The 27,650-nt window shown below is 40.5% G+C and overlaps 1 long non-coding RNA gene and 2 pseudogenes across 2 annotated transcripts in view; 1 reads left to right on the top strand and 2 right to left on the bottom strand.

Annotated features, from left to right (window-relative positions):
• Positions 1–2,046: 2,046 nt before the first annotated feature.
• On the top strand, positions 2,047–2,978 carry LOC128931058 (olfactory receptor 1E1-like; annotated as a pseudogene).
• A 60-nt stretch (positions 2,979–3,038) lies between these two features.
• Positions 3,039–11,469, bottom strand: LOC128931056 (ankyrin repeat domain-containing protein 13D pseudogene; annotated as a pseudogene). Its single transcript, XR_013529368.1, has 3 exons — positions 11,416–11,469; positions 8,906–10,150; positions 3,039–3,198 (listed from the first exon to the last, which is right to left on the bottom strand). The product of XR_013529368.1 is annotated as an ankyrin repeat domain-containing protein 13D pseudogene (transcript).
• Positions 11,470–15,656: 4,187 nt separating this feature from the next.
• Positions 15,657–27,650, bottom strand: part of LOC144580139 (uncharacterized) — a 150,763-nt gene continuing 138,769 nt past the window's right edge. The window contains exons 3-5 of the long non-coding RNA XR_013529177.1: positions 27,395–27,632; positions 19,192–19,306; positions 15,657–18,211 (exon numbers count right to left, since the gene is read on the bottom strand). This is a non-coding gene — a long non-coding RNA (uncharacterized LOC144580139). The remainder of the gene's footprint in view (positions 18,212–19,191; positions 19,307–27,394; positions 27,633–27,650) is intronic.

Here is a 27,650-nt window from a genome sequence, read left to right as displayed (position 1 = left end):
TTATTTTTCCCACATCAGTTTCAATGACATGGTATAGTCCAGAGCACAAGAATGTTTGGTTTGGCTCATCTGTATTTGTGAAAAGAGTAGTACATCTGAGATACCCTAATATTCCCCCTGGGTACAAAGTTACATTTGTGAGTTCAGCAGTACAGTGTTAAATTGCTAAAGATAATGAGTTCTTATTCCAGGAGGATTTAGTAGTAGTTATTCTAAGTTAATGGGCATTTGCTGCCAACTAAAGGTTGGATGAATGCATGTTCCAGACTGAGAGACAGTCAACAAGTATTGATAAAACATCCACAATATCCAGGCACCACACCAAGTGCGATGGCTGCCTTGCTGCAGTGAGGAAGGCAGACAAGGTCTTTCATGCATAGAGTCTACAGTCTGGGAAGGAAGTCAGCTATTAACAGGTGATCCAAAGCATGGAGTGCTATTGGATGAGTATGGAAGCAGGTCTCACCGGGTTTACAGAGACACAGGGAAGGTTTAGTTTAGCAAGTTACATGTAATACACCTGAGGGATAAATGAGAATGAGCTGAGTGAAGATGGGGCATAGTGGGAATAGGTGCTAGGTAGGAGGAACAGCAAGTAGGAAAGGATGGAGGGAAGAAATTATGACTTATAAGTCCAGCATTGCTGAAAAGAGGATGCAAGAGTCATTGTGGGGTCAGATGAGGCTGGGGAGGTAGGCATGGGTCAGGTAAAGAAACATCCTCTGTGCTCTTGAAAGGAATTTTACCTTTATCTTAACAGCAAGATAATCCTTGAAGTATTTAATAAGGAGAGAAAGGGATGATCAGATTTTCATCTCAGAATGCCACCGTGTAAATGAGATTGTTGGAAGAGAAGTGTTTTGAAGCACAGAGGCAGGAAGATGAATGGAGAAGCAGTTTCAATCATCCAGGTAATACAACATTTCTATCTGGACTAGTGCAGTGGTAGCTGGGATAAAGAGTGGATGAATTAGAAAGAAAATGAAGTGCAGAATCTATAGGACTTGCTAGAGTGGAGATTGACTGTGAGAGAAATGAGTTAATGAAATAAAACCTCAGGTTTCTGACTTGAGCCTGGATTTCTTTCACTAAATATGGGAGACTGGAGGAGGATGGAGTTAGAAGAGGTGCAGGGTGAGATCAGAATATCATTTAGGATTATTGAGCCAAAGATGCCTGTGATCCATCCAAGCGGTGGTAATCACTGAGACTCAGGATAACAAGTTCTGTGTACTAGAGAACACTACACCTGAGTGGTTTGTTTTTGTTTTTGTTTTTTTTTTAGACAGAGTCTTACTCTGTCACCCAGCCTGGAGTGCAGTGGTGTGATCTCAGCTCGCTGCAACCTCTGCCTCCCAGGTTAAAGCAATTCTCCTGCCTCAGCCTCCCAAGTAGCTGGGATTACAGGCATGTGCCACCATGCCCAGCTAATTTTTGTAATTTTTGTAGAGATGGGATTTCACCATGTTGGCCAGGCTGGTCTCAAACTCCTGACCTCAGGTGAACCACCTGCCTTGGCCTCCCAAAGTGCTGGGATTACAGGTGAAAGCCACCATGCCCAGCCTACATCTGAGTGTTTAAATAGCAATTAAAACCATTGGAGTTGATGTGTTTTTATTGGGAATTATGCAGAATTATAAAAAAATGAAGTTTAGAGAAATTCCTGAGGAATATCAACATGTAAGAAACTGACAGAGGAAGAGCCAGCTGCAGTTACTGAGGAGGACAAGGCAGGCAGGTGAGAAAGAGACAAACACACTTTATGTTTCAGAAGTAAATAGATGAGTGTTTAAGAAAGGATGAAATATCATTACCTGTTAAAGATAAATGAAGAGAAAGAAGATAGAGTTAAATAAGTCATTTCTGATTATAGAGATTCTAATTATAGATATTTGTGGTATAGAGATGTTAATTACTGTAATGTCAGTTAAATAAAAAATTTCTGCAAAACACCTAACAGACCAAGCATCACAGAAATATCTCCATTCCAAAATTTAGATTTTAAAGGACACTATTGTTTTCCCTTAAAGATACTGGAGACAGAGCATGACGGGATGAAATCAAACCAGCATCTCAGAGTTCCTCCTCCTGGGCCTGCCCATCCAGCCAGAGTAGCAAAACTGTTCTATGCCCTGTTTTTGGCCATGTATCTTACCACCCTCCTGGGGAACCTCCTCAGCGTCATCCTCATTTGACTAGACTCCCATCTCCACATGCCTATGTATTTGTTTCTTAGCAACTTGTCCTTCTCTGACCTCTGCTTCTCTTCCATGACCATTCCAAAGTTGTTACAGAACATGCAGAACCAAGAGCTATCCATCCCCTATGCGGGCTGCCTGACCCAGAGGTACTTCTTCCTGTTTTTCAGAGACCTGGAGAGCTTCCTTCTTGTGGCCATGGCCTATGACCACTATGTTCTTCCCCCTACACTATGCCACATGAGCCCCATGCTGTGTCTCTCCCTGGTGGTGCTGTCCTGGGTGCTGACCACCTCCCATGCCATGTTGCACACTTTACTCATGGCCAGGTTGTGTTTTTGTGCAGACAATGTGATCCTCCCCTTTTTCTGTGATATGTCTGCTCTGCTGAAGCTGGCCTGCTCTGACACTCAAGTTAATGAATTGGTGATATTTATCATGGGAGGCTTCATTCTTGTCATCCCATTTCTACTTATCATTGGGTCCTAGGCATGAATTGTCTTCTCCATCCTCAAGGTCCCTTCTAAAAGTATCTGCAAGGCCATCTCTACTTGTGGCTCCCACCTCTCTGTGGTGTCACTGTTCTATGGGACAATTATTGGTCTCTACTTATGCCCATCAGCATGCAGTTCTACTCTGAAGGGCACTGTCGTGGCTGTGATGTACACTGTGGTGATCCCCATGCTGAACCCCTTCATCTAAAGCCTGAGGAACATAGACATGAAGGGAGCCCTGGGCAGAGTCATCCATCGAAAGAAAACTTCCTTCTCTCTATGGTGATAACACTTGGAGCTATTACATAGTTTATCCAGTGAAGTATTGACATTAATATTGGAATATTATTCAAGATTATTTCCTCACCATAAATATTTTTGTTTAAGTGGCATCCTACATAATTTTTCAGTATGTAGTGGAGATGAAGTAGAGCTGAGTACTTGAACTAGGAGAGAGTGTCTTGCTGACTTGTCGAAGACTTCCTTTTTGTCTTCCCAAGGTGATCCTGGAAAAATATAGTTGAAGAATGACTGTTTTAAATGGTCTTCATGCCCCACATCCTTAAATTATCATAGGATTTTGTTATGTTACTCAGAATTCTACTTTGATTGTAGAATCATATTTATTTAATTTTAAAATTTTAATTAATTAATTAATTAATTATTTTGAGACTGAGTTTCGCTGTTGTTACCCAGACTGGAGTGCAATGACATGATCTCAGCTCACCGCAACCTCTGCCTTCTGAGTTCAAGCAATTCTCCTGCCTCAGCCTCCTGAGTAGCTGGGACTACAGGCATGTGCTACCATGCCCAGCTAATTTTTTGTATTTTTAGTAGAGACGGGGTTTCACCATGTCGACCAGGATGGTCTCGATCTCTTGACCTCGTGATCCACCCACCTCGGCCTCCCAAAGTGCTGGGATTATTTTTATTTTTTATTTCAGACAGGCTCTCATTCTGTTACCCAGGTTGGAGTGCAGTAGCACAATCATGGCTCACTGTAGCCTAAGCCTCCTGGACTCAAGGAATTGTCCTGCCTCAGCCTTCCAAGAAGCTAGGACTACAGGCACACACCACCACACCCATCCAATTAAAAAAATTTATATAGATGAAGTCTCCCTATGTTTCAGAGGCTGGTCTTGAACTCTTGGCCTCAAGTGGTCCTCCCACATTGGCCTCTCAAAGTGCTGGGATTACAGGCATGAGCCACCATGCCCAGCTTGTAGAATAATATTTATTTTTATTATTTATTTATTTATTTTCAAAACTGAGTCTCACTTTGTTGCCTAGGCTGGAGTGCAATAACATAATCTTGGCTCACTGCAAACTCCATCTCCCCAGCTCAAACAATTCTCCTGCCTCAGACTCCCAAGTAGCTGGGATTACAGGCATGTGCCATGATGCCTGGCTAATTTTTATATTTTTAGTAGAGACGAGGTTTCACCATGTTGGCCAGGATGGTTTTGAACTCCTGACTTGTGATCCACTCACCTTGGCCTCCCGAAGTGCTTGGATAGAATCATTTTAAAATAGTGCTCTATAATCTTAGGTCAGTGCTAAATAACATCCAAACAGCTCAACCTCCCAGCCTCCCTTTGTGTGTCTCCTACATATTCTCTCTGCACACATTTTCACATCATTTTACCTCTTCTCTCTTGCTCCTGATATATTTTCACTTCCCATAGTCTTTTCTCACCTGGCCTGACCTTCAATACATTATTCTAACCCTTTTACTACAACGGTGTCTTTTGTCTTTACCTGGAATTGACTAATATCCTGAGGCCCTAAAATTTATTTCACCAAGATAGAAGCTAGATGCTGGTAAACAAAAAAAGAAAGAAAAAGAAAAAAAGAGAAAGAATAGTGTCTCTCTTCTGATTGGTGTTTTTGATGTTACAAAGAACTTCATATTTATGTTTGTATTCTACCCCCACGACAATTCCCAGCAAATAGAGAAGGTGCTAATGCCATGTTCTATGTGGAGGAGTAGGGGGTTCAGCAACATTCTACATCATACAGTGTGTCAGTTGTTGAGTTGATGTAGAATTCCAGGCTGAGTCTGCAGTTTATTCTCATTTACTCTCACTTTAGAAAGAAAGGGAGCAGCCATTTGTGGGAGTGTAAATTAGTTCAACCATTGTAGAAGATAGTGTGGTGATCCCTCAAGGATCTAGAACCAGAAATATCATTTGACCCAGCAATCCCATTACTGGGTATGTACCCAAAGGATTAGAAATCTTTTCAAAACTCTTATCTCCACCTGTGGCATGGGTAAGTTTTCAATATTGGTGAATTTGTATTTTCTTTTCTTTTTTTTTTTTTTTTTTTGAGGAGTCTTACTCTGTCACCCAGGCTGAAGTGCAATGGCCTGATCTCACTCACTGCAACCTCTGCCTCTCAGGCTCAAGTGGCTCTCTTGCCTCAGCCTCCCGAGTACCTGGGACCCCAGTTGCCCATCACTGCACGCAGCTAATTTTTGTGTTTTGAGTAGAGACTGGGTTTCACCATATTGGCCAGGCTGGTCTCAAACTCCTGACCTCAAGTGATAGTCCCACCTTGGCCTCCCAAAGTGTTGAGATTACAGGCATGAGCCACTGTGCCCCACTCAATTTGCATTCTTAGTTTTCCCCTCTAAGTGATGGCATCCGAGCCTACCACTTTCATCCTGTATGTTCTGCTGATGTCCACAGCTCTGTCTGAAGCCCAGCCTTTCTCCAGGACTTCCAGCTGCCTCATGGATACCTCCTCTTGAGGCTCTATGAGCAGTTTAATCTCGACATGCACAACATTAAGCTTTTCACATTCAATTTAAGTCTGCTCTTTGGTATTATTTCCATACAGGGTCTCCTCTCATGCAGTTACCTGACCAACTGCTTCTATATGTGTATACCTACCATCTTGAATTTTGCCTTTTCCATTGAATATTTCCTGAAATACTTTATTAATCCCCATATGGTCATTCCAGTTTTTGTAATGGATACACTCTAAAAATTTCAGTGGCATAATACAATGGAGATACTAGAGGCAAGAAATAAGATTGGTATTTAAATTAAATCACTTTTTTTATACCAGATAAACCCACTTTAAAAACCAATAAAAATGGATTTAATTCTTAACAGCAATTAAAACAGATACAAAAACTAAGGAAGAAACCTTTACAAGTTTAATAAAATATATAAAAATACTACAGAAATGAACATATATAATGACTCTGGAAAGGATACCTCAGTTTTAGCAGTTTTTTAAAGATTAATTTTATGCAATAAAACCAGTCTAATTGAAACTGTACCACTTAATATGTTTGAAACCTCAATACTTCTAAAAAAGGAACTCTACTCAAATACATTCAATGTAATCCAAATAAAATTCCCAGTAGATTTATTTTTGTGGAGATGGACAAGTTTATTCTCAATTTCTTTTGAAAGACAAAATAGATAAAATTTATAAGTATTTGAAAAATAGAAACCATAAATTGGTCCTTTGTCTGCCAAGTATCAATACATACTTGAAAAACACAATAATTAAAATAGTATGCATTTCTGCAGGAATCAACAAAAAAGATCAACTGAGTGAAAACAACTTTAAGATAGTCCTGTGTATGTGAAGATTTATTTTGTGATCAAGAAAATCAATGAAAGAAAGGATATACTACCAGGAAAATTGACATGGGAAAATATTAAATAAAATTTTTACAGTACAAGTAAAATTATATTTTCAATGGCTTAAAAACCTAAACTTAAATTACAACCTATAAAAATACTCTAACATAAAATAATATTTATAATTTATGCAAAACTCAGAAACTCTATAAAAACGTTGACAATTTTGACCAGATAGAAATAGGAGAGTTTTCTGGGACAAAAGATAACAGAAACTTGAAAAAGAAGTGACAGGCTATAACACATCTAATAAACACAATATTAAAATTTTAAATTGACAAAGAGCTCCTATAATCTAATTAAAATAAAACATAACTGAATAAAAATGTACAAAGAGTATTAACAGAAAATTCATAAAGAATAAACAATATGAGAAGATGTTCAGCTTTAGTATTAACCAAAAAAAAAAAAAAAAAAACTTTAAAAAGGCTGGGCGTGGTGACTCACACCTGTAATCCCAGCACTTTGGGAGGCTGAGATGGGTGGATCCCTTGTGGCCAGGAGTTCAAGACCAGCCTCACCAGTATGGTGAAACCCTTTCTCTACTAAAAGTGCAAAAACTAGCCAGGTGTGGTGGTGGGTGCCTGTAGTTCTAGCTACTCAGGAGGCTGAGGCAGAAGAATCACTTGAACCCAGGAGACAGAGGTTGCAGTGAGCAGAGATTGAGCCACTGCACTCCAGCCTGGGTGTCACGGCAAGACTTTGTCTCAAAAAATTTTTTTAAATGTTGAAAATCTATAAGGGATTATCAAATGACCACATACTTGGAAAATTTAGCAATGCAATAATTGGTAACGGCAAGGATGAGGGAATAGGGGACTTTTATATCATTCACCCCTACCCCCATCCAAGTCTAGAATAATTCCATCACTTCATAATTCAGTGTGAACCCTTGCAGTCAAGCTCTTCCTACCACTAAACTGATTTCTATCTATCTGATTTCTATTACCACAAATGAGATTTGCCTGCTTTTGAACTTCACATAAGTGGAATCATTTAGTATGTACTCTTATATCTGGCTACTTCAGCTCCACATAATGTTTTATATATTTCATCATGTAATTGTGTAGATCATCAGGGTTTTTTAATTACTGAGTAGTATCTCATTGTATAAATATACCATAATTTGTTCATTCTTTTACTTTTTCATAGTTTTGAGGATATGTTCAGTTTTAGATTATGAATTGTTGAAAAATACTATCCTTTTCCTCATTGAATTATCTGGGTAACTTGTAGAAAGTCAATTGACCGTATATAGTTGGATCTATTTTTTTTTAACTTTTAAGTTCAAGGGTACATGTGCAGGTTTGTTATACAGGCAAACTTGTATCTCGGGAGTCTGTTGTACAGATTGTTTCATCACCCAGACGTTAATCCTGGTACCATTAGTTATTTTTCCTGATCTTCCCCCTTCTCCCATCCTCTGCCTTCTGATAGGCCCCAGTGTATGTTGTTCCCCTCCATGTGTACAGGCATTCTCCTATACACCAACAATGGTCAAGCAGAGAGCCAAATCAGGAGTGTACTTCCAAATCAAGAATTCACAATTGCCGCAAAAAGAATAAAATACCTATGAATACAGCTAACTAGGGAGGTGAATGGTCTCTACAAGGAGAACTACAAACCACTGCTCAAAGAAATCAGAGATGACACAAATAAGTGGAAAAACATTCCATGTTTATGGATAGAAAGAATCAATATTATTAAAATGGCCATATTGCACAAAGCAATTTATAGATTCAGTGCTATTCCTATTGAACTAAACGAAACTAAACATTGACATTCTTCACAGAACTAGAGAAAATGATTTTAAAATCCATATGGAGCCAGAAAAGAGCCCTTATAGTCAAGGCAATCCTCAGCAAAAAGAGCAAAGCTGGAGGCATCACTTTAAACCATACAACAGGGAGACAGTAAGCAAAACAGCATGCTACAAAAACAGACACATGGACAATGGAAGAGAATGCAGAACCCAGAAATAAGATTGCATATGTACAACTATCTAATCATCAATGAAACTGACAAAAACAAGCAATGGGGAAAGGATTCCCTATTCAATAAATGGTGCTGGGATAACTGGTTAGCCAAATGCTGAAGATCAAGACTGGACACCTTCCTTATGCCATAGAAAAAATTAACTCAAGATGGTTGGGTCTGTTTCTGGACTCTATTCTGTTCTATTGATCTTATGTCTCCTACTTAACTTACTCTTCCTAAAATGTTAGAATCACTCAATTTCTGTCACATTATTTTTTCCTGATATATTTTTATACCTATATTGTCTTTTTCAACCTGTCCCTACCTGAAAGCGATCTTTTTATCTACTTTATTATAGCAGTGAATTTTGGTCTCTGTAATGCTGTTTGCCTTAAATTCAACTTTGTTATTAAAAGATAAAGCACGTGGAAAAGGGGAATCTTAATCTTGATGGGGAAGCCACGTGGGAGGCACAGGGTGATGAAGTCACTCAGCTTGGCAAAGTGAGCATTGCTGATGGCCATTAGGTCGATGATGGGTGTCACCTGGTCACCCAGGGAGAGAGGGTGCTACTCACTCAGAGTGGTGCCTTGAACCTCTGTACGTTGCTGGACATCTCGATGGGGAGGCCAATGTTCTGTGACTCCAGGCTGAAGCTGGGGTCGAAGTACTCCTCAGGGGAGATTGCTGTGGGGTTGGTGGGGCTGGCTGCCTGCTGCATGGGGGCCCCAGTGTGGGAGGAGTGCTGCTGGGCCATCCCCAGGAAGGACTGGAACGGAGTCTTCCCCCCTTTGCTCCTCGACTTGTCCTGGTCAGAGAGGTGCTCCGTGCGTGTGCGTGTCACCAGCTCCACGTTGGTGGCACTGTATACCTTGGCCTCATAGCCGCTAACAGTTTCTATCTTCTCAGACCGCCAGCCCCAGATACCACATTTGTTCCTCTGGAAGGCCACATTCCGAGTGTCCAGGTGGGTGGAGATGATAGGAGAAGTGAGGCGACTGGCCACGTGCTCCTCGCTAGGCCGCATGGCCGCCAGCAGTGCTTCAGGCTCCTGCAAAGTGAGCCCCAGCGTCTCTGCGTGCACCACCTGCCGGTCATGGTCCACTTCCATCACCAGGGCTCCTGCCTCCTGGTCCTTGAAGATGAAGCTCCTCTGGTGCCGCTGCCCGGTCATGTGCTCAAAGCCCAGGAGACTGGTGTCCACTCGCAGGCTCTCAGCCCGCTTCCACACGCGGTACACATCGCTCGGGCACATCTTGGACACAAGGGGCACACAGCTGGTGAACTCCCACTTCATCTCCACGTAGAAATCAGGGGCCTGGCGAAGTTTGTTGAGCAGCTCTGGAATGCCCGCCAGCCTCTGCGTGGCCCTCTGGTAGTCCCGATACTGGAGCACCAGCTGCACCATCTCGGGGTCTCCAGTGCTGACTGCCTCCTGCAGGACTGCCCAGCCCTGGCGATTCTCTTTGCCCACGTTGTGCCGAAGGAGCACTCGCACGGACTCCAGGTTTCCCAGAGACAGGGCCAGCTCCAAGAGGGTCCGCCTGCGGGGATCCTCCTGTTTAATGTCGTGCTGGCGACTGTGCAGTGCGGCCTCTAGTTCGCGGTGTGGTTCACCCAGACGAGCGGGTGCAGCGGGAAGGTGGGGCCCGGGCCGGCCATGCTGGGCTTCAGCGCCTAGTCCCGGCCCCGCCTCGGCTTCCGGCCTGGCGCGGCTCCGTCGCCTTCCCTTGGGGCGGTGCCCCAGCTGCGACTCCCGCGGCCCCCGCAGCAGTAGCGGCGGCGGCGGCGGCGGCGGCGGTGGCAGCGCGGGCGGCGGGGCCTGTAATCCCAGCTACTCAGGAGGCTGAGGCAGGAGAATTGCCTGAACCCAGGAGGCGGAGGTTGCGGTGAGCCGAGGTCGCGCCATTGCGCTCCAGCCTGGGTAACAAGAGCGAAATTCCGTCTCAAAAATAAATAAATAAATAAAAATAAAAGATAAAGCATGCTATCTGCTTTTATTACCATAATACATATTTTTCTTTATTATTGATGTTAAATGCATTTTTCGATACCATTATTTTAATATATGACTTTTTAATTTTTGAGTGTTAAATTTTGACTAATTCCTTGGTTGGTTGGATTGCATCAAGTCATTTTTAAATGGCTATTACAGACATGTTATATTTATTGCATTTTCACATATTTCAGATTCTTTTTGCATATCTATTTATATAACTGAAGGATGACTTGGATAGGTACAAAATTTGCGAACATCTGTTTTCTCATCTATAACTTATTTTCCAAAATAGCTGTGAAAAAATCTGAAGTAAGGCTGATATACTCTCTTTCCTCTACTTCATATGTGTTCATATCTCCTCCCACTGATGCATGTGGGATTATTTTTTCATCAGACTACATTTTTGTATTTGCTGACTTTTATTATAATTTTTTATAGCACAGAAGTTTCCTTTTGATTTTCAGTCTGCACCTTCGTTTCTAGACTCTAGACAGTTTTCTATTATTATATCTGGAACATCATCGTTTCTTTTTTTTCCTATTCTGTTCTGTAGTAAGACCAATAATTTTGTAGCAAGTTTGAAGTTTATATACCACAATCAATATACACAAAATGAGAAATTTGTTTTTACAAATGAAAATGGAAAACAAAATCTATAATAGTATCATTATGTAAATATTACTACTGCAGAAGCAAGATGTAGGATTGAACTCACAGATTCAAAAATGAAATCCTACATCATTAAAGCTGTGATATTCAAAGCCAAGGTTACAATCTTAATGTTAAATTTGTTTCCCTTTCTTACACTCCATAAATTGCTAAAATCAGGCCATATTCTATTTGCTCATATTTGTAGCATATGTAAATTTCTCTCTGTTCCTTTTCTCTCTTTTTAATTTTTGCTCTCCCCACTCCCATTTCTTTCTTTCTTTTTTTCATTTTTAATGGGTGAGTCACTTGAGATAATGTTCAGACATCAAGGCACTTCACTATATAATTTAGTGTTCAGAATCTCCTCAAAAGAACATTATCATACATAACTACAATGTCATTGTCACATTGTCACAAAGCATGTTTTGTATACTCACAAAGTAGGCAAAGCATGCTGCTGCCTCCCCCACCAAACTGTCTACAAATGTCATTGTTGTGTTAACAATACTGTTATCTTATTATATAATGTGATTACATTAATAATACTGTTACTACACCCAAGAAAATGTGCATAACACATACAAATTTAACATCCAATCTAGACACAGATCCCCCCCAATTATAGGGACCTACTTTATAAGAGATCTATTAGCATGTAATGCACATACTGCACCATTCACCCATTTAAAACCTGCAATTAAATAGTTTTGTATATTCACAGGCTTGTACTCTTCAAAAATGGGCCATCAGGAGAATTGCACAGAGTCCCTAAGCAGGCTTATGATCCTAAGCAGCTTATGGCTTCAGTTCCAAAACACTTAGACTCCAGGAGGACTTGGGAGGAAACTCCCAGAATATTAACCAACATGGAAGCTATGGACAGTTTGGTGGGGGAGGCAGCAGTGTGCTTTTTGTGCTTACTCTGTGTATATACAAAAACAAATTCTAGAATATGTTTATTGCCCACAAGTAAATCCTGTGCCCATTAATAGCCACTCCTTGTTTTTCCCAGGCCTTCTGTCCACTCACCCATGCCTAGGACATTTCCAGTCTACTTTATATTTCTATGGATTTGCCTATGCTTGATATTTTATGTAAATAGAAGCATAGAGTAAGTGGCCTTTATGACCACCTTCTCCAATTAGCACAACGTTTTCAAGGTTCATCCATACTGTGGTATGTATTAGTATATATCAGTACTTCCTTTATTTTTATTGCTGAATAATATTTCATTGTGTGGGTATGCCACATTTTATTTATCTAATTATCAGCTAATAGCTATTTCTACTTTGGAGCTATTATGAACAACGTTTCTGTGAGCATTCATGTACAAGCATTTATTTGAGTACTAATTCTTTTTAGGTATATACCTAGGTGTGCAATTGTTAGGTCATATGATCCTAGCTATTTTAACTAGGTAACTCTATTTTAACTCTTTGAAGATTTGCCAAAATAGTTTTCCATAGCAACTGTATCATTTTACTGTCCCACCAGCAATGTATCAGGGCTCCAATTTCTCCACATTCTCATCAACACTTGTTATTTGTCATTTAAAAAGTTATACCCATGCTAGTGGGTGATTAGCTATTTTTAAAACCTTCTTTAAATATTTCAATGTCCTTAGTTGGTGACTAATGATATTGAGCATCTTTTCATGTTCTTGGCCATTTGAACATCTTCTTTGGAGAAATGTCTGTTGAAGTCCTTTGCTTATTTAAAAAACCTGGTTGTTTGTGTTTTTGTTGTTAAATTGTAATGGTTTTAAAAAATGCATTCTACATATCAGATATATGATTTGCAAATATTTTCTCCCATTTGTGAGTTGTCTTTTTACCTTCTTGATGGTGTCCCTTGAGGTACAAAAATGTTAAATTCATTTATTTCTTCTATTGCTTATGATTTTGGTGTCATATCCAAGGAACCACTGCCAAATCCAATGCCATGAAGACTTACCGTTACATTTTCTTCTAAGAGTTTTATAGTTTTAGCTCTTACATTTAAGCCTTTCATTCATTTTGAGCTAATTTTTCTACATAGTGTGAAGTAAGGGTCCAATTTTATTCTTTTGCATGTGGACATTCAGTTGTCCCAGCATCATTTGTTGAAAAGACTACTCTTTCCTTGTTGAATGATCCTGGCAGTCTTGTAAAAATCAATTGACTATAAATGCATGAGTTTGCTTTTGGATTCTCAATTCTATTCCATTGACCTATGTGTCTATCCTTATGTCAGTTTGGATTACTGTAACTTTGAAGTATGTTTTGGAATTGGGAAGTGAGCCCTCCAATTTTGCTTCTTTTTTTCCCAAGATTGTTTTGGCTGTTCAAGGTCCCTTGAATGTTCATATGCATTTTCGGATAAGCCTTTTAATTTCTGTGGAAAAGACCTTTGAGATTTTGAGCTGGGCATGGTGGCATGTGCCTGTAATCCCAACTACTCAGGAGGCTGAGGCAGGAGAATTGCCTGAACCCAGGAGGCGGAGGTTGCAGTGAGTCGAGGTCACGCCATTGCACTCCAGCCTGGGTAACAAGAGCGAAACTCAGTCTCAAAAAAAACAAAAGAAGTTGTATGTCTAAACTATATATTATTGAAACAATTTCTTATATCTGTTTCAGCTAATTAGAGATAGTTTCACTGAGGAAGTGGTATTATTAGAAACAAAGACAATATTTGGTCTATGAATTTCTGTGAAAAATCATTTTACTTTTCCTCATTATATAAGCAATTTAATGATTACTAATTGCATAAAAATACTTGAAAAACAGATAAGAAATGAAATTCAAATAATCTACAATTCTACTGTACAGAGATCATTATTGCCAGCATTTTTGTATTTAACTTTCCAAAATACTTCTATGTATTTAGTTACAGATAGATGTCAAAAATAAGAATAAATTATATACTCTGTCACTTAGCCTGTTTTCTTTTTACATAAAACATGAGCATATTCTAGGTCTGCAAATAGAACTATATTGTTTTTCACGGCCACAAAGAATTCCCGTCAAAGCACGTAACAAAATTTATTTAACTATTCACCTATTGATAAACACTTAGTTAATATCCACAGTGGGAAGACGGCATGAAACAGACTGTGGAGAATAACTTTTCCCATATATCCTTTTGCACTTGTCCAATCATTTATTTAGACAAATTTCAGGTAGTACAACTTCTGGGTTAAATAAATGGTATCTATTGGTTTTCATGAATGAGAATCATTATATTACCAGAATTCATCTCAATAAAAAGGACTAAAAACAAGTATACGGTTGCTTTTTTTTTTTTTTTTTTTTGAGATGGAGTTTCACTCTTGTTACCCAGGCTGGAGTGCAATGGCACAATCTTGGCTCACCGCAACCTCCGCCTCCCGGGTTCAGGCAATTCTCCTGCCTCAGCCTCCTGAGTAGCTGGGATTACAGGCACATGCCACCATGCCCAGCTAATTTTTTGTATTTTTAGTAGAGACAGGTTTCACCATGCTGACCAGGATGATCTCGATCTCTTGACCACCCGCCTCGGTCTCCCAAAGTGCTGGGATTACAGGCGTGAGCCACCGCGCCTGGCAACTGCTGTTTTCTTAGCAGTAGTATAATTTGTCTTCCACATACTGTCTCCCCCAACCCTCTCTTCATTGTCTCCCCCCACCCTTTCTCTCTCTCGTATGCACACAAATACACAACACACACACACTACCCCTAATGCATGGTCTTGCTGGTAATGCACTGTGCTGAATGTTAGCTTCATCACATTAAGGGAAGCCACAGTAAGCCTACGTGGTTTATTGAAAGTAACCAAAACTGCAGTGAAATTTCGTCACCGATGGCGATGAATACTTTCAAAACCGTTAGTCCTTACACTCCAACCACCATCGGATATTCCTCAGAAGCTTATCTTAGTCACATGTACCAAACTTTCTCCAGCCACTGCTTGTCCTTGATAACATCGGGGATCAGGTAAGCCAGGTTCCTTGTCTCAATTTATCTGCTCCCTCACGTGTTTCCATAAGCTCTGATGCTAAGCCATGTGAGTAGAAGTTCAAAACATCTGTTCAGTTTAGAGATTTGTCTTTGAAAGGGGAAACTGGGAAAGACAGGGAAAGAATTTAGGGATGCACCCTCATCTGGCATGCAGAAGATAAACATGGGGATTTAATGATTTGCTTTCACTCTAAAGCCCTATACTTAAACTTTTAAAAACTGTAGCAGGCTTAAAACATAAAAGAAAATATTTTACCACTTTTACTGCTCACTGCCAATAATTGCTTTGGAAAAGACCATGCACTTAGAATCACCATGGGAAATTATAAGGACAGAATTTCCATTCCAAAGGCCCACAAAGAAGGGTTTCTTTTGGTATCCTGTAAAAGGCTATATTTTTTATTTGAATATGTACTAAAGTTTTGTAAGAAAATCTCTACAGACAGGTTTATGCCATAGGAGATAATATTCATGCAAAATCACAGAACTCAAACATGATTGAATTATTTCTTTTTATTATTGCATTTTAGGTTTTGGGGTACATGTGCAGAACATGCAAGACAGTTGCATAGGTACACACATGGCAGTGTGTTCTGCTGCCTTCCTCCCCTTCACCCACATTTGGCGTTTCTCCCCAGGCTATCCCTCCCCCACTCCCCCCCCCACTGTCCCTCCCCTATTCCCCCCAATAGACCCCAGTGTGTAGTACTCCCTTCCCTGTGCCATGTGTTCTCATTTTTCATCACCCACCTATGAGTGAGAATATGCGGTATTTCATTTTCTGTTCTTGTGTCAGTTTGCTGAGAACGATGTTCTCCAGATTCATCCATGTCCCTACAAAGGACACGAACTCATCATTTTTGATTGTTGCATAATATTCCATGGTGTATATGTGCCACATTTTCCCAGTCCAGTCTATCATCAATGGGCATTTGGGTTCCAGGTCTTTGCTATTGTAAACAGTGCTGCAATGAACATTCGCGGGCATGTGTCCTTATAGTAGAATGATTTATAGTCCTTTGAATATATACCCAGTAATGGGATAGCTCGAAGGAATGGTGGGAAAAGTTGAAAATGTTTGGACCAAAGCAAAGAGCACCCCGGGAAGGCAGACTGCTCTTCACCTCTGAGAAAGCGACTACTTGTCATTTACATGCCCCACCAGATCAGCCTAGGATGAACGGGAGAAAACTGCAGAGAAGAATGACCTAGCAGACTAATCACCTTTACTAACTTCTCACCCTAGCTGCTACATGGAAGCCGAGGGCTTGCAGGGGAGGCCATGACGTACAGCCATTTACTCAAGCAGTTAAAATCAGCACTCTAGGAAAGTTGTAGAACCAGATGTGTATACAGTTTCAGACCCCAGAACACTCAATGTAAACTCGTTTAAATTTAATGTGATTTTGTTTATTTGTGGAATATCTACCTCTAAGAGTAATCCACTGTTGTGGTTTAGAGCCCTGGCTCTGGAACCAAACTGCCATGTTCATATCCATTTGATCACTTAGTAAGTGTGTGACCTCCAGCAAGCTACTTAATGCATTTAATCTCTCTCTGCCTCAGTTTCCCTATATATATAAAATGGAAATAATAATATACCATACAAGGCTGCTACAAAAATCAAATTAGCATATGAAAAACACCTAGAAGACTTCCTGGCATGTATAAAGCACTCAATACTTATTAGTTGATGTTATTAATATAGTATTAATATTATGCAAAATCTTATGCATGTGAGAGTGAAAGTTCTTAAAAGAATGTTTTAGAGTAATGTCACTTGAGGAAAATTAGTAACAATTCAGTAGAGGGAGAACAAAACAATTTCTTTTGCTTAAATGACTGGACACCTGAATGGGACAGCTGATTTACCAAAAAACTTAGACTATTCCTCTTTTGCATAGAAGTTTGGTATTTAAATACAAAATCCTGACCAGGAAGAGTCTGTTTCTATATGATTTGTTTCTACTGGAAGAGGGAATGTGGAAGTGGAGTGTGGCATCAGGAACCAGCTCTGCACAGCATATTTCTGTATCAAAATTGGACTGAATTTCTTTGCGGTCTCCTCTGACCAGATAAAATACTGGATACCCTGGTATTATCAAAAGGATATAAGGGAAGCTCATAGATGCCATGGGCAGGGATGTACCCAGGCCCAGAGAACAATCTGAATGCAGGATTGGAGCCTTTCAGAGACCCCAGGGCCTCACCTTCAATCTCACATTCCCTCACAGCAGGCTAGCCTTCTTTACCTCCAATGGGACACATGGTGCATCACGGCCCCCCTGGTTTTCATGTTCTCTGTTCAAAGTCCCAGCCAGACTGAAACTGGAATCTCTCAAGCCCCACTCAAGGTTCCTGGGGGTCAGAGGTAAACATTTGTATAGGATGGCAGAAGGGGTAGTTTTCAGAGAATTGGAAGGAGAACCAAGCAGACAAACAGGAGGTATCCAATAAAACTAACTTATCAAAGACCAAAGAAACCCACAAACAAAACTGAAAACAAAGCAAGGAGAACCAAGAAGGCACATTTTGAAACTCAAATATTGAGATCATCAGATTCAGCAGGTAACAGACAGACACTGTTAAAGCAAACCCCCCCGCCCCACTTTCTTTCTGTCAATAAAATTGAGGCAATCTGGAGATGTGCTTATTCCAGAAGGAATCAAAAGTGGAAATATCCTTTCTGTAATGTTATGATGGGTGAGGGCAAAGAAGGGTGCAGGGGCAGAGCAGAGGTTGCCTCAAAAGCTTTAACCCTAAGCCCAAGCTCTGATTTGCAGATACCTCACCCTAAAAGTTAACCCAGGATTCCATCAAATGAGGTGAAATAGAAATAATTACTACATTTCTCACTTTGTTTAGGTCTTCTAATACTCTTGGCTAAGTTTCATCGATTCTTCCTCATTTATTAAGTCACTTCTAAGACGCTGCTTTGTCATACTTCAGGCCTTCTGACACGCTCTTTCCTCTGCCTGGATCACATTTCCCTCAAGTCAAACCATGGTTAGGATGGTCTACTCCACCTGTGAGTGCAGTTGCCCTGCCAATGGGTAATAAGTAAGACTATTACTCAGTACCCAGGCCAGCGGCCCTTGAAGAAGTTGTCCCCTAGCCAAGTTACGTCTTAATCATGACTTTAAAATTGCTTGTTCCTGGTGCTAAGTGGCATCTACAAAGCAGTTAGATATTTTCTGGTGCTGCAAGCTCCTTGTTATTTACGGGAGATAATTGAGCATTCCTGCTTCTTCTTTGACCCCTTAGGAAAAAAATAGAAAGAGAAAGTTATTTCCTCTCTGCCACCCTGAGCTAGCAAGCACTCAGTTACCTTCCAGGGAATAATCCCATATCCCCTCTTTCCTTTATTCAATGATGTATTCCACGTTTTTGAACGACCACCACTGCTGGAGATTACGCCAGTGGCAGGCTCAGAGTTATGGAGGACAATTGGTTCCCATCCTCAAATATCTCCCAAGCTAAGTTTCCCGATGATCCACGTCTTTTTCTCCTGCTTACATTCAGACCCACAAAAGGCAAGAGGCGAGGTGTCTTTTCCAGAGCTCCCTCATCAGCCTCATTCCCTCTTCACTCTGGCCAGCCAAAGATCAATATGATTTTTGGCGGTGGTGGGTCTGGCCCAGGCTGAATCTTCCCCTGCTTGGTGCCTGACAGCAGAAAGGTTGGTGGTTTCTCCACTGGCAGTTAGGACAGAAGGTTTGTGGTAGACCATCCTGAAGCTGAGGCTGGGGGCAGGCAGTGGAGCAGATGAGAAATAATTTCTGTTTTGAGAGCGCTGAGGGGAGGAAAGCTGAAGACAGAGGAAGAAGTCTCTGTCCTGCCTCTCGGCCCCCAAGTTTCTCACCCTTCGCTGTTCTCTGACTTAAAATCTTAGTCATTAGACTTTCCAAGGGGGATTCTAAGGTTCTGAACTGAAGATTCCCCTGGGTGTGGGATCACCAGTGCAGCCACCTAACCAGCAGGCTGGAGAGGGGGCTGTCTGCCTAGGGTAGGCTATGCAAGAGAAATCAGTGGTCTGGGTGAGCCACTTTATGAGTGGAAAAGCTGACCTTTTCTCCACTCGCCACCACATAAGGCTCACATTTTGATTCTCTGTTCATTCAACTTCCCCATCTGAGGCAGGGTTCCAGCATTTTAATTCAGTGTGTGATCTGTGTACTGTATTCTGTGTGGGTACATGTGTTAAAAGCAAACTATTGCCCCTGACACCCACATACTCACATAGCTGCTACTTTCACATAGCCTTTATGGGACACTGCTGTGGATGCATGTCATAGCTCCATTCTACGAGCGAGGATTCTCGTCACCTTCTTGGTGTCAGGCTAAGACTTAAGTCCTATCAAGCACAAAAGTCAAGAGGGACATAAGAGCCAAACAGAGTTGAGGTCATGCATCTGAATATTCGTTGCATGCTGAGTTCCATCTTTTATATCATAGGCTGTGGAGGAAATTAAAATTGCTTTGCCACACAAAAAAAATTAGCTGGGCATGGTAGCATGTGCCTGTAATCCCTGCTACCTGGGGGGGCTGAGGTACAAGAATCACTTGAACCCAAGAGGCAGAGATTGCACTGAGCTGAGATTGTGCCACTGCACTCCAGCCTAGGCAACAGAGCAAGACTCCATCTCAAAAAATAAAAATAAAAAATAAATAATAAAAATTGCCTTGCCACTTTTTCATATTTGACAATTCACTCATATTTCATTAATTCATCCAGAATATGCCCTATGGAGCATCCAACAATTCCATACCCAGTGCCAGCACTGGGGACAGAGGGTGAGTCAAGAAAGCAGGTGCAACACAGAGTGATAATGCAGTATTTGAAAAAAGCAAAGAGTTGTGTGGGACCACAGAGAAGGGGCATTTCTCCCAGTGCGTAAGGACTGGATGGAAAAGTAATTATAGAGGATTGATGACTCAGACAAGTCTTAAAGGATGAGTAGACATTAGCCAGATAAAGGAGGAAACAAGGGTGCCCCAGGATTCCTGGCAAAGGCAAAGTCTAATGACATCGAGACGATAAAGAAATCAAGTGCCTGGATCATAATGAGGCAAGCAAGCTGTTTTGATGTGAGCTCTAAGATAACAAAGGTAGGAAGAAGCCAGACAGAAAAAAACTTCACCTTGTTAACCAACACATGTAGATTTTAACTCAATGTGTTTGGGGCACTGAAGTGTGCTAAGGAGCTTAAGCAGAGTAGTAATGAACTTAGATAGCAGGTAAGAGAATTAGATGAGGCTGTTAGCCATTCAACCAAAATTAGTGCTCCAATCTTGCCTGTCTCCCTTCAGTGTCAGGCACATAACAGACTCTTGAAGAGGATTTGTTGATCTGTCATTTTCTATTTCAAGGCTCTGCTTCTTCTTTGGACACTCACGAAGCATGGACATTCTGGTCATCCTACCAGGTACCTAAGACAATGTAAAAAAGAGCTCAGACTTCTGTGTGGTTTTCGGCATTTCTCTGTTGGCCTCAGAGGACCCTTCCAAAGCAATGAGAAGGGTGTTTTGGGGAGTATGAAAGCTTGAACTCTGGGCAAAAACACCAACATCGCAATGAGTAGATGCCAGTAAAGTGAACTGTAGTTAGACTCTTGCCCAGCTGACAGAATTACTAATATAGGAGCATCAGATATGCCAAAGAGAGTTATTCAAAGAAGCAGGAATAACGTCTCAGCTGCACCACTGACCCACTGCATCATCTGAGACGAGTCACTTAAATGAAGCCTCAATTTCTCCTCTAAAAAATGGAAGAGATCATATAAATCCTGCCTGCCAAAGATGATTTCAAAGTGAAGTAAGGCATGAGAAAGTACTTTGTATGCAGTAAAATATTGTAAAGGGTAAATTGTTGTTGTCGTTAGTGGCTCTGCATCTACGTAGAGTCAGTTAAGGCTTCTCCTGCATGTTAAAATAATATCCTTCTGCTCTAACCTTCCCTTACAAGTACTACTCCCTTCTCTACCCACCCAGCAGGCAATAATTGGCAGTAACATTCGTGATGTTTGCAAAAGCATATGTGATAAAACTTACGTTATACCAGAAAAACTACTCTTTCTAACGAAGTTGCTTTTCTTGTGGCGAAAGTATCAAGAAGTATGCAGTGATGCATTGATTGAAGTTTCATGCATCTTTCAGCAACTTGGAGGAGAGCGTGTTATTGTCTCTATTAAAAAAGGAAGAAACTGAGGCCCAGAGATTATGTGACTACATGGGGTCATCACACAGTTGGTAAATAAGAGCTGTTTGTCTCCAAATATCTCTATTCCAGTAACAGTTCACCAAACACCCAGTCCTAGGAGCAAAATGGGTACTCAATAAATGACTGATTAAAATATGGCACGGTAGGTAACACTGATGCTGTCATAGTTCAGTGTTTGAAAATCCTGGTGGCTAAAGATTCTAATGGTGCTGTGGCTAAGAATGTAAAAATTATTCCACTTGAAAGGATGAAAGAATTATTTTTAAATGTATGTTTAGAAAGAACAATGGTAGGATAGAGTTCTAAGAAATCATTTCTCTTTGTCTACATTTGGTTTAATTCATTTATGCAACAAATATTTATTGAGGCCTACAACATGTCAGTTGCTATTTCTAAGAACCAGGGCTACAAGAGTGAACAAAATAAGCAAAATCATTGAATTCATGGAGCAAACATTCTGATGGAAAGGAAAGTTAATCAACAGGATTATATAAGTAAAATGTATTCTACTTACGTAAGTATATTATAAACCAGGAAGTCATTAAGTATTAAAAAGAACAAGTGGCTCACGCCTGTAATCCCAGCACTTTGGGAGGCCGAGGCAGGTGGATCACGAGGTGAAGAGATCGAGACCATCCTGGTCAACATGGTGAAATCCCGTCCCTACTATAAATATAAAAAATTAGCTGGGCATGGTGGCGCGTGCCTGTAGTCCCAGCTACTCAGGAGGCTGAGGCAGGAGAATTGCCTGAACCCAGGAGACAGATGTTGCAGTGAGCCGAGATTGCACCATTGCACTCCAGCCTGGGTAACAAGAGCAAAACTCCGTCTCAAAAAAAATAAAAAATAAAAATAAAGAGAGAGAAAAAAAAGGAAGGATAGAGGGGGAGGATGAGATATCGGGGAGGGAGTAACTGAGATTTTAGATAAGGTAACTGGAAAACAGGCCTCACTGAGTAGATGACTTTAGGGAAAAGAACTAGAGGGAATGGGGGAGTTAGCCACACAGCTGTCTGGGGGAGCAGCACTCCAGGAAAGCAAAGGAAACAGCAAGTTCAAAGGCCTTCTGGCAAGAATGTGTCAGATGTATTCAAGAAATATTCAAGATGTCCAGAGTAGATGGTTTGAGAAATCAGAGAGAAGTGGTAAAAAATGAAGGCAGAGAGGTAGGCCATTCTACCCCTTATAGATTGTCGGTAAGACTTTGTCTTTTACTCTGAGTGAGAAATGAAGACATTGGGAAAATGTGTGAGGAGATGTAATACAATCTGACCTATGCTTGTGAGGAGATGTAATACAATCTGACCTAGGCTTCAACAGGTTTATCTGTCTGCTGTGCTAATAGTAGATTGCAAAGGGCTAAGATAGACACAGGGAGACCACTTAGGAGGTTATTACCTCCTATGGAACCAGAGAGAGGACCAAAGAGGAAGGCTCAAATGCTGGTTTATTTTGAAGGTAGAACTGACATGATTTGCTGACAAACTGGGTGTAGAATGTTAGATGAAGAGAGACCAAGGCTTTTGATGTGAGACCTGGAAGAAAGGTGTTGCCATTAACTGAAGTGGGAAAGTATAGTAGTTACTGGTTTCAGGGAGAATATTAGGGGCTCTGTTTTGGTCATATTAAGTTTAGGTGCTTAGTAGACGTCCACATGAAAATGTCAGGTAGACAGATATCTGGGTCAGGAATCCAGAGGACATGTCTAAGCTGGAAATAATAATCTTGTAGTCATCAGCTTATATGTGGCATTAAAGCCTTAATAATGGGCAAGGCATGTAGGTAGAGTTGACCAAAAAAAATAAGAGGTTCAGGACTGAGCCTTGGATACAGATTGGGAAGATGAGAAGGAACCAGTAAGGAAAACTGAGAAGTAGACAGAAACAGAAGAAAAACCAGTCTTGTGTGGTATCATGAAAGTCAAAGCAGGGGCAAATCTGCCAAATGTGGTAGATTTGTCAGAAATTAGAAATAGTTGGATTTGACAGCATGGCTGCCGCAGAATGACCATAAGGGAAAAAGCGTCCGTGGATTGGTAAGAGCAGAAACCTTTGAAGAAGGGTTGAGAAGGCCTGGGAGAGGAATTAACGACAACTCTTTAAAGGGAGTAATTTTAGACTACAGTTGCCCCATAAGCATCACTATAGAGGCTTGAAGAATAAAAGGACTATAGCTCAAGTGGAATTGGAGTCAAGGAGGGTGTTTTGTTTATTTTGCTTCTTACATGAGAGAAAAAATATCAAGTTTGTATGCTAATGGGAATGATCCAGTGGAAAGTTTAACACTTAGTATAATATCTAATGTATCAACTATATATGTTTGCTATTCTCTTAAAAATTTGAATTCATAAATGCATTCCCCTAGAAACTCGTTATGCACTCCTGATTCTTTGCATTTTCAATTTCATTATTTCCACCAGGAACTAATCGTACTAGCAATTTGGTCTACAGTTAAACTGTTGCCTGGTATGGAGAAGAGAAAGAAGTAATAAATAATACCTTGTTAGAGCCCATCATAAATATACATTTTTTATAAAAACATGATTTAGTTAAGAGTTTTATAAACAGCCATTAGACATAAACTACCTGCTTTTATGTTGGAAAAAAAATTTTTAAATAACCGTTGATTTCAAAATTAAAATGAAACCTCCCCAGGCATAGACTGAGTCTTCCTCCTCTTTAAATGACTACTGATTAGTATTTGATTTAACCTTGGGTGTTTATTCAAAGTTCCAGTGGCAGTAAAGTTGACTTCTCCTAAGAGTCTGATATCTGTGCACCCCAATCCCCCATAGTGGGAGTGGGACATTAACTCTTCAGGTAATTCGAGAAGTAGCTCCTGCGTTGGCAGTCACTTTCACTGACTTTGGTATTATTACTGGCTCTTGGTGTTACCTTAAACAGTTCCTTCAAGAGAATGTCTTCAACACTGTGGTTTCCTGATCAACTGCAACTTCACTTTATAGTAAAACACCCTTCAACCCTTCCTTCCTGTTGCTTCTGCCCTTGCCCCAAACCAAGAGTAGTGAAAACTCTAAGTAATAACTATAGAATTTCTCTCTCAGCCTCTTGGTCTCTACTTTCACTCTGGATATACTAACTCAGGCCACAAAATCACTCACAATTCCCATTGCAAAGATTTTATCTTGTTTCTATTAAAAACTTAATATCGTATCCACTTCTCTGCTACCAGATGCCTCAATTTTATTCTTTTGTAGCCTGTTTTAGTTTTTCGTTTGTTGAGACTAACTTCACACATTTGATTTTTTTAAATAATTATGCATTTGAAGTGAACAAGGAATAGCTTTAGATTGCAGTTGCCTCAGAACGCTTATTTAATGTTTGATAGGGCAAACATTTCTTCTCTTCTTTTATTGACAGGTACAGTCACATGCACATGTGATAGAGCATAGCAAGAATAGCTTAAAATTGCTTATAATAGTCCCTAACATTTACTGAGCACTTATTCCATCTCTAGCACTCTGCTAAGCATTTGACATACATTCTCTTATTGGATTCTTCATTGTGTTACTGACAAAACTAGGAATTTTGGGAAGTTAAAGCACTTGTCCAGGGTTACACAGCTAACAAATGATTGATTCGGGATTTGAATCCAACTGATCTGACTCCAGTAGCCACCTACTTAACCACTCCTGAGAGGGGTTGCTTGCAGGACTATGTATATGGGCAAAACTTGTCCAGCTAAGTCTCAATAGCAGAGGAGAGAGGTCTCTCCTAAATGAAAGAAAGTCTTGGTAGGAAGGAGTTATAATAACAGTTCATTGAAACTTCATGATTTATCTTAAAATTTGTGATGATTTTGCATTCTGCTTCATATTTATATTGCTTTAACATAAAAGAAATATTTGACTCTATTAAAAGACAAAAAGACATAAATATTTATGAACCAGATGACAAACATTGTAAGGATGTCAGTTTTCCCCAAATTAGTCTACTGTTCAATGCAATTCCAGTTAAAATTTCCATAGAGTTTTTGGAAGAAACTTTCTAATCAATTTTTAAATTTATATGGTGCAAAAATATTCATAGACAGCTAAAACAAGTTGGGAAAAGAAAAACCAAGAGTAAAGAGAACTGTGCTAATAAAAAACACAGTAGTGCTAATTTAGAGATTAACAACCAGAACAATAGAAAGCTCAGAATCATGTTTATAAATTATGCATATATATACATACACATACATATGTGTGTATGTATGTACGTATATAAACTATGATCAGATGAGAATAAGGTATATCATTCAGAATGTGTTGTTGGAAACTTTTGCTTATTTTACAGAGAAAAATAAAATAAGATTCCTACCTCACACCACATACAAAAATAGGCTTCTGATAAATTAAATTCAAGAAGGAAGGATAAAAGGGAATTAGGAAGGGGGGAAGAAGAAAGGAAGGAGGAAAGGAGAGGAAAAGGAGAAAGAAGGAAGGAGGGAAGAAAGGAAGAAAGGAAGGAGGAAAGGAAGGGAAAGAAGGAACACATAGGAGAATACCTTTATTACACCCGGATGAGGGAAAGATTCCAGAACTATGTTCCCAAAGAATAACTGACAAAAAAATTCGATATGTTTTCCTATTTCAAAATTACAGATAAACACAGAGTTGCTGTCGGTCTCTTTGCCCTATTCATTTTCTTTATAGCGTTAATCGTGTTATGATACTGACTAGTTTACTCGTTTGATTTGGGGTCTTGTGCTCATTTGAGGTATGCATCAGGAAGGCAGGTACTTTGCCTATTGTGTTTACCACTGCAGACACAGCCCCAGAACTATGTCTGGCATAATATGTGGGCAATAAATGCGTCCTTCATACATTGTCTTAAGGATTTTTAAAATATTCCTGAATAGTATAGATCCCATTGCTATCTGGGATTCCATTTTTTTTTTTTTTTTACCATTTTGCAGGTTCTACTAAAACTTCCTCTAATATAAGTCCTAAAGTGTATCTACAAGACTGCTTATTAGAGAAATTTCAGTTTCTACCATGCCTAAAACTCTGATTAAATCCCTGCAGGCAATAGTGGGACTATTATGGAAATGTCTTTTGAACGCATCATGTACAGTTGATCCATCTAGAGATAATACCTTTAGGATATAACTGAAACCAAAGAATTGAAAATAGAAGAAAGCATATTTCAGCCTAACTCTATAAATTATTTTCTCCCATTGCAATTGTCCAGAAAGGAAACAGGTTGACTTGAGAAGCAGTAAATTATGCATCACTGAAATGTGTTTGGAAAGAATCTGCAGGACCACTTACCAGAAAAGGAGAGAAAAGATGAGAAGAAAGGCTCTTTAAGGTTTCTTCCATCCTCAGGCTCTAAGACTCTCAGCCACTTTCTTCTTATACCCACTCCTCTCCACAATACTCTTCCCTTCCCCCTACCAGGAATATTGAAGCAGCACAATGCCAAAGACAGCAATAAACACTATAAGTAATTATTACTCTCAACACTTGATGAGTGACACCAAAAATTAAAGGATGCCTGCACAGTAAAGCAGGCACTCTGCAGGGTCTTTGTTTTTGGCTCTGGAATACAAAGACACATCGTCAGAGACACACATTCATCTTCCACTCTTAGTGTCCCATGCCCAGCCGCGCTGAGGAGATGTTCACATGAACATCATGCAAATACTGCGAGGTGTGGGCTGAAATTCACAGGCAGAGGTATCAGCACACATTATGCAGCTTCCACCTTTGGAAATTCCATGGAGAGGCTTGGTCATGCACAACTGAGCACATCAAGAGGTTTGCTCTAGTTTCACTCTGTCTGTAACAGGGGTCCTACCCCTTGTTGCTCTTCTTTAAAAAAAAAAATAGGGATTCATGAAAGTGGCCTTGGAAGTAGGAGGCGTAAGTTCTAAGTATGGGCACTGGATGCTCAGGAGTTGCATTCCCATACTGATAGCACCTAGATACCTTGTGGGAAGCTGAGGCTGCATCTAGGGCCTTTCCATCTAGCAGGAGTCCCGCAACCCCATCCCTCTACCCCACACCTCCCACCCAGCCTCCCAAACCTAGCCCGAGAGCTCATTTCCAGGAATCCCCAAGAGTGCCTCAGGACACTTTGATAGACAGTGCCACTCATCTCCCCACCCTGCCTTCTACCTCTCCACCCTAGCCAGTTCTCTGGCTTACACTATAGAGCCTAGTGATGCTTACACTATAGAGCTCTCTGGCATTATGGGCATTTGCACATCCCTTACCTTGTTTCATCCTTTCAAGAGCCTTGTAAGGGAAAACGGCAGGTCTGATTATGTCCATTGCATTCGTGAAGAGACTGAGATGCAGACAGGATACAGTGACTTGCCTAAGTCATCCAACCATGTGGCGAAGCCAGGACATGAGGTCGGCCATCAGAAAGCTCATCTCTTGCATTGGCCTCCAAAATAGATCTCTCATCAGGTTGCCAGACAATGATGCCATTCGTGTCAGACAGAGCACCTGTAAAAAGAACAGTCA

This window comes from Callithrix jacchus, chromosome 18 (assembly GCF_049354715.1).
Source record: "Callithrix jacchus isolate 240 chromosome 18, calJac240_pri, whole genome shotgun sequence".
In the NCBI taxonomy this organism is placed as follows: Eukaryota; Metazoa; Chordata; class Mammalia; order Primates; family Cebidae; genus Callithrix; species Callithrix jacchus.
This window is presented reverse-complemented; position numbering and strand designations above follow the sequence as displayed.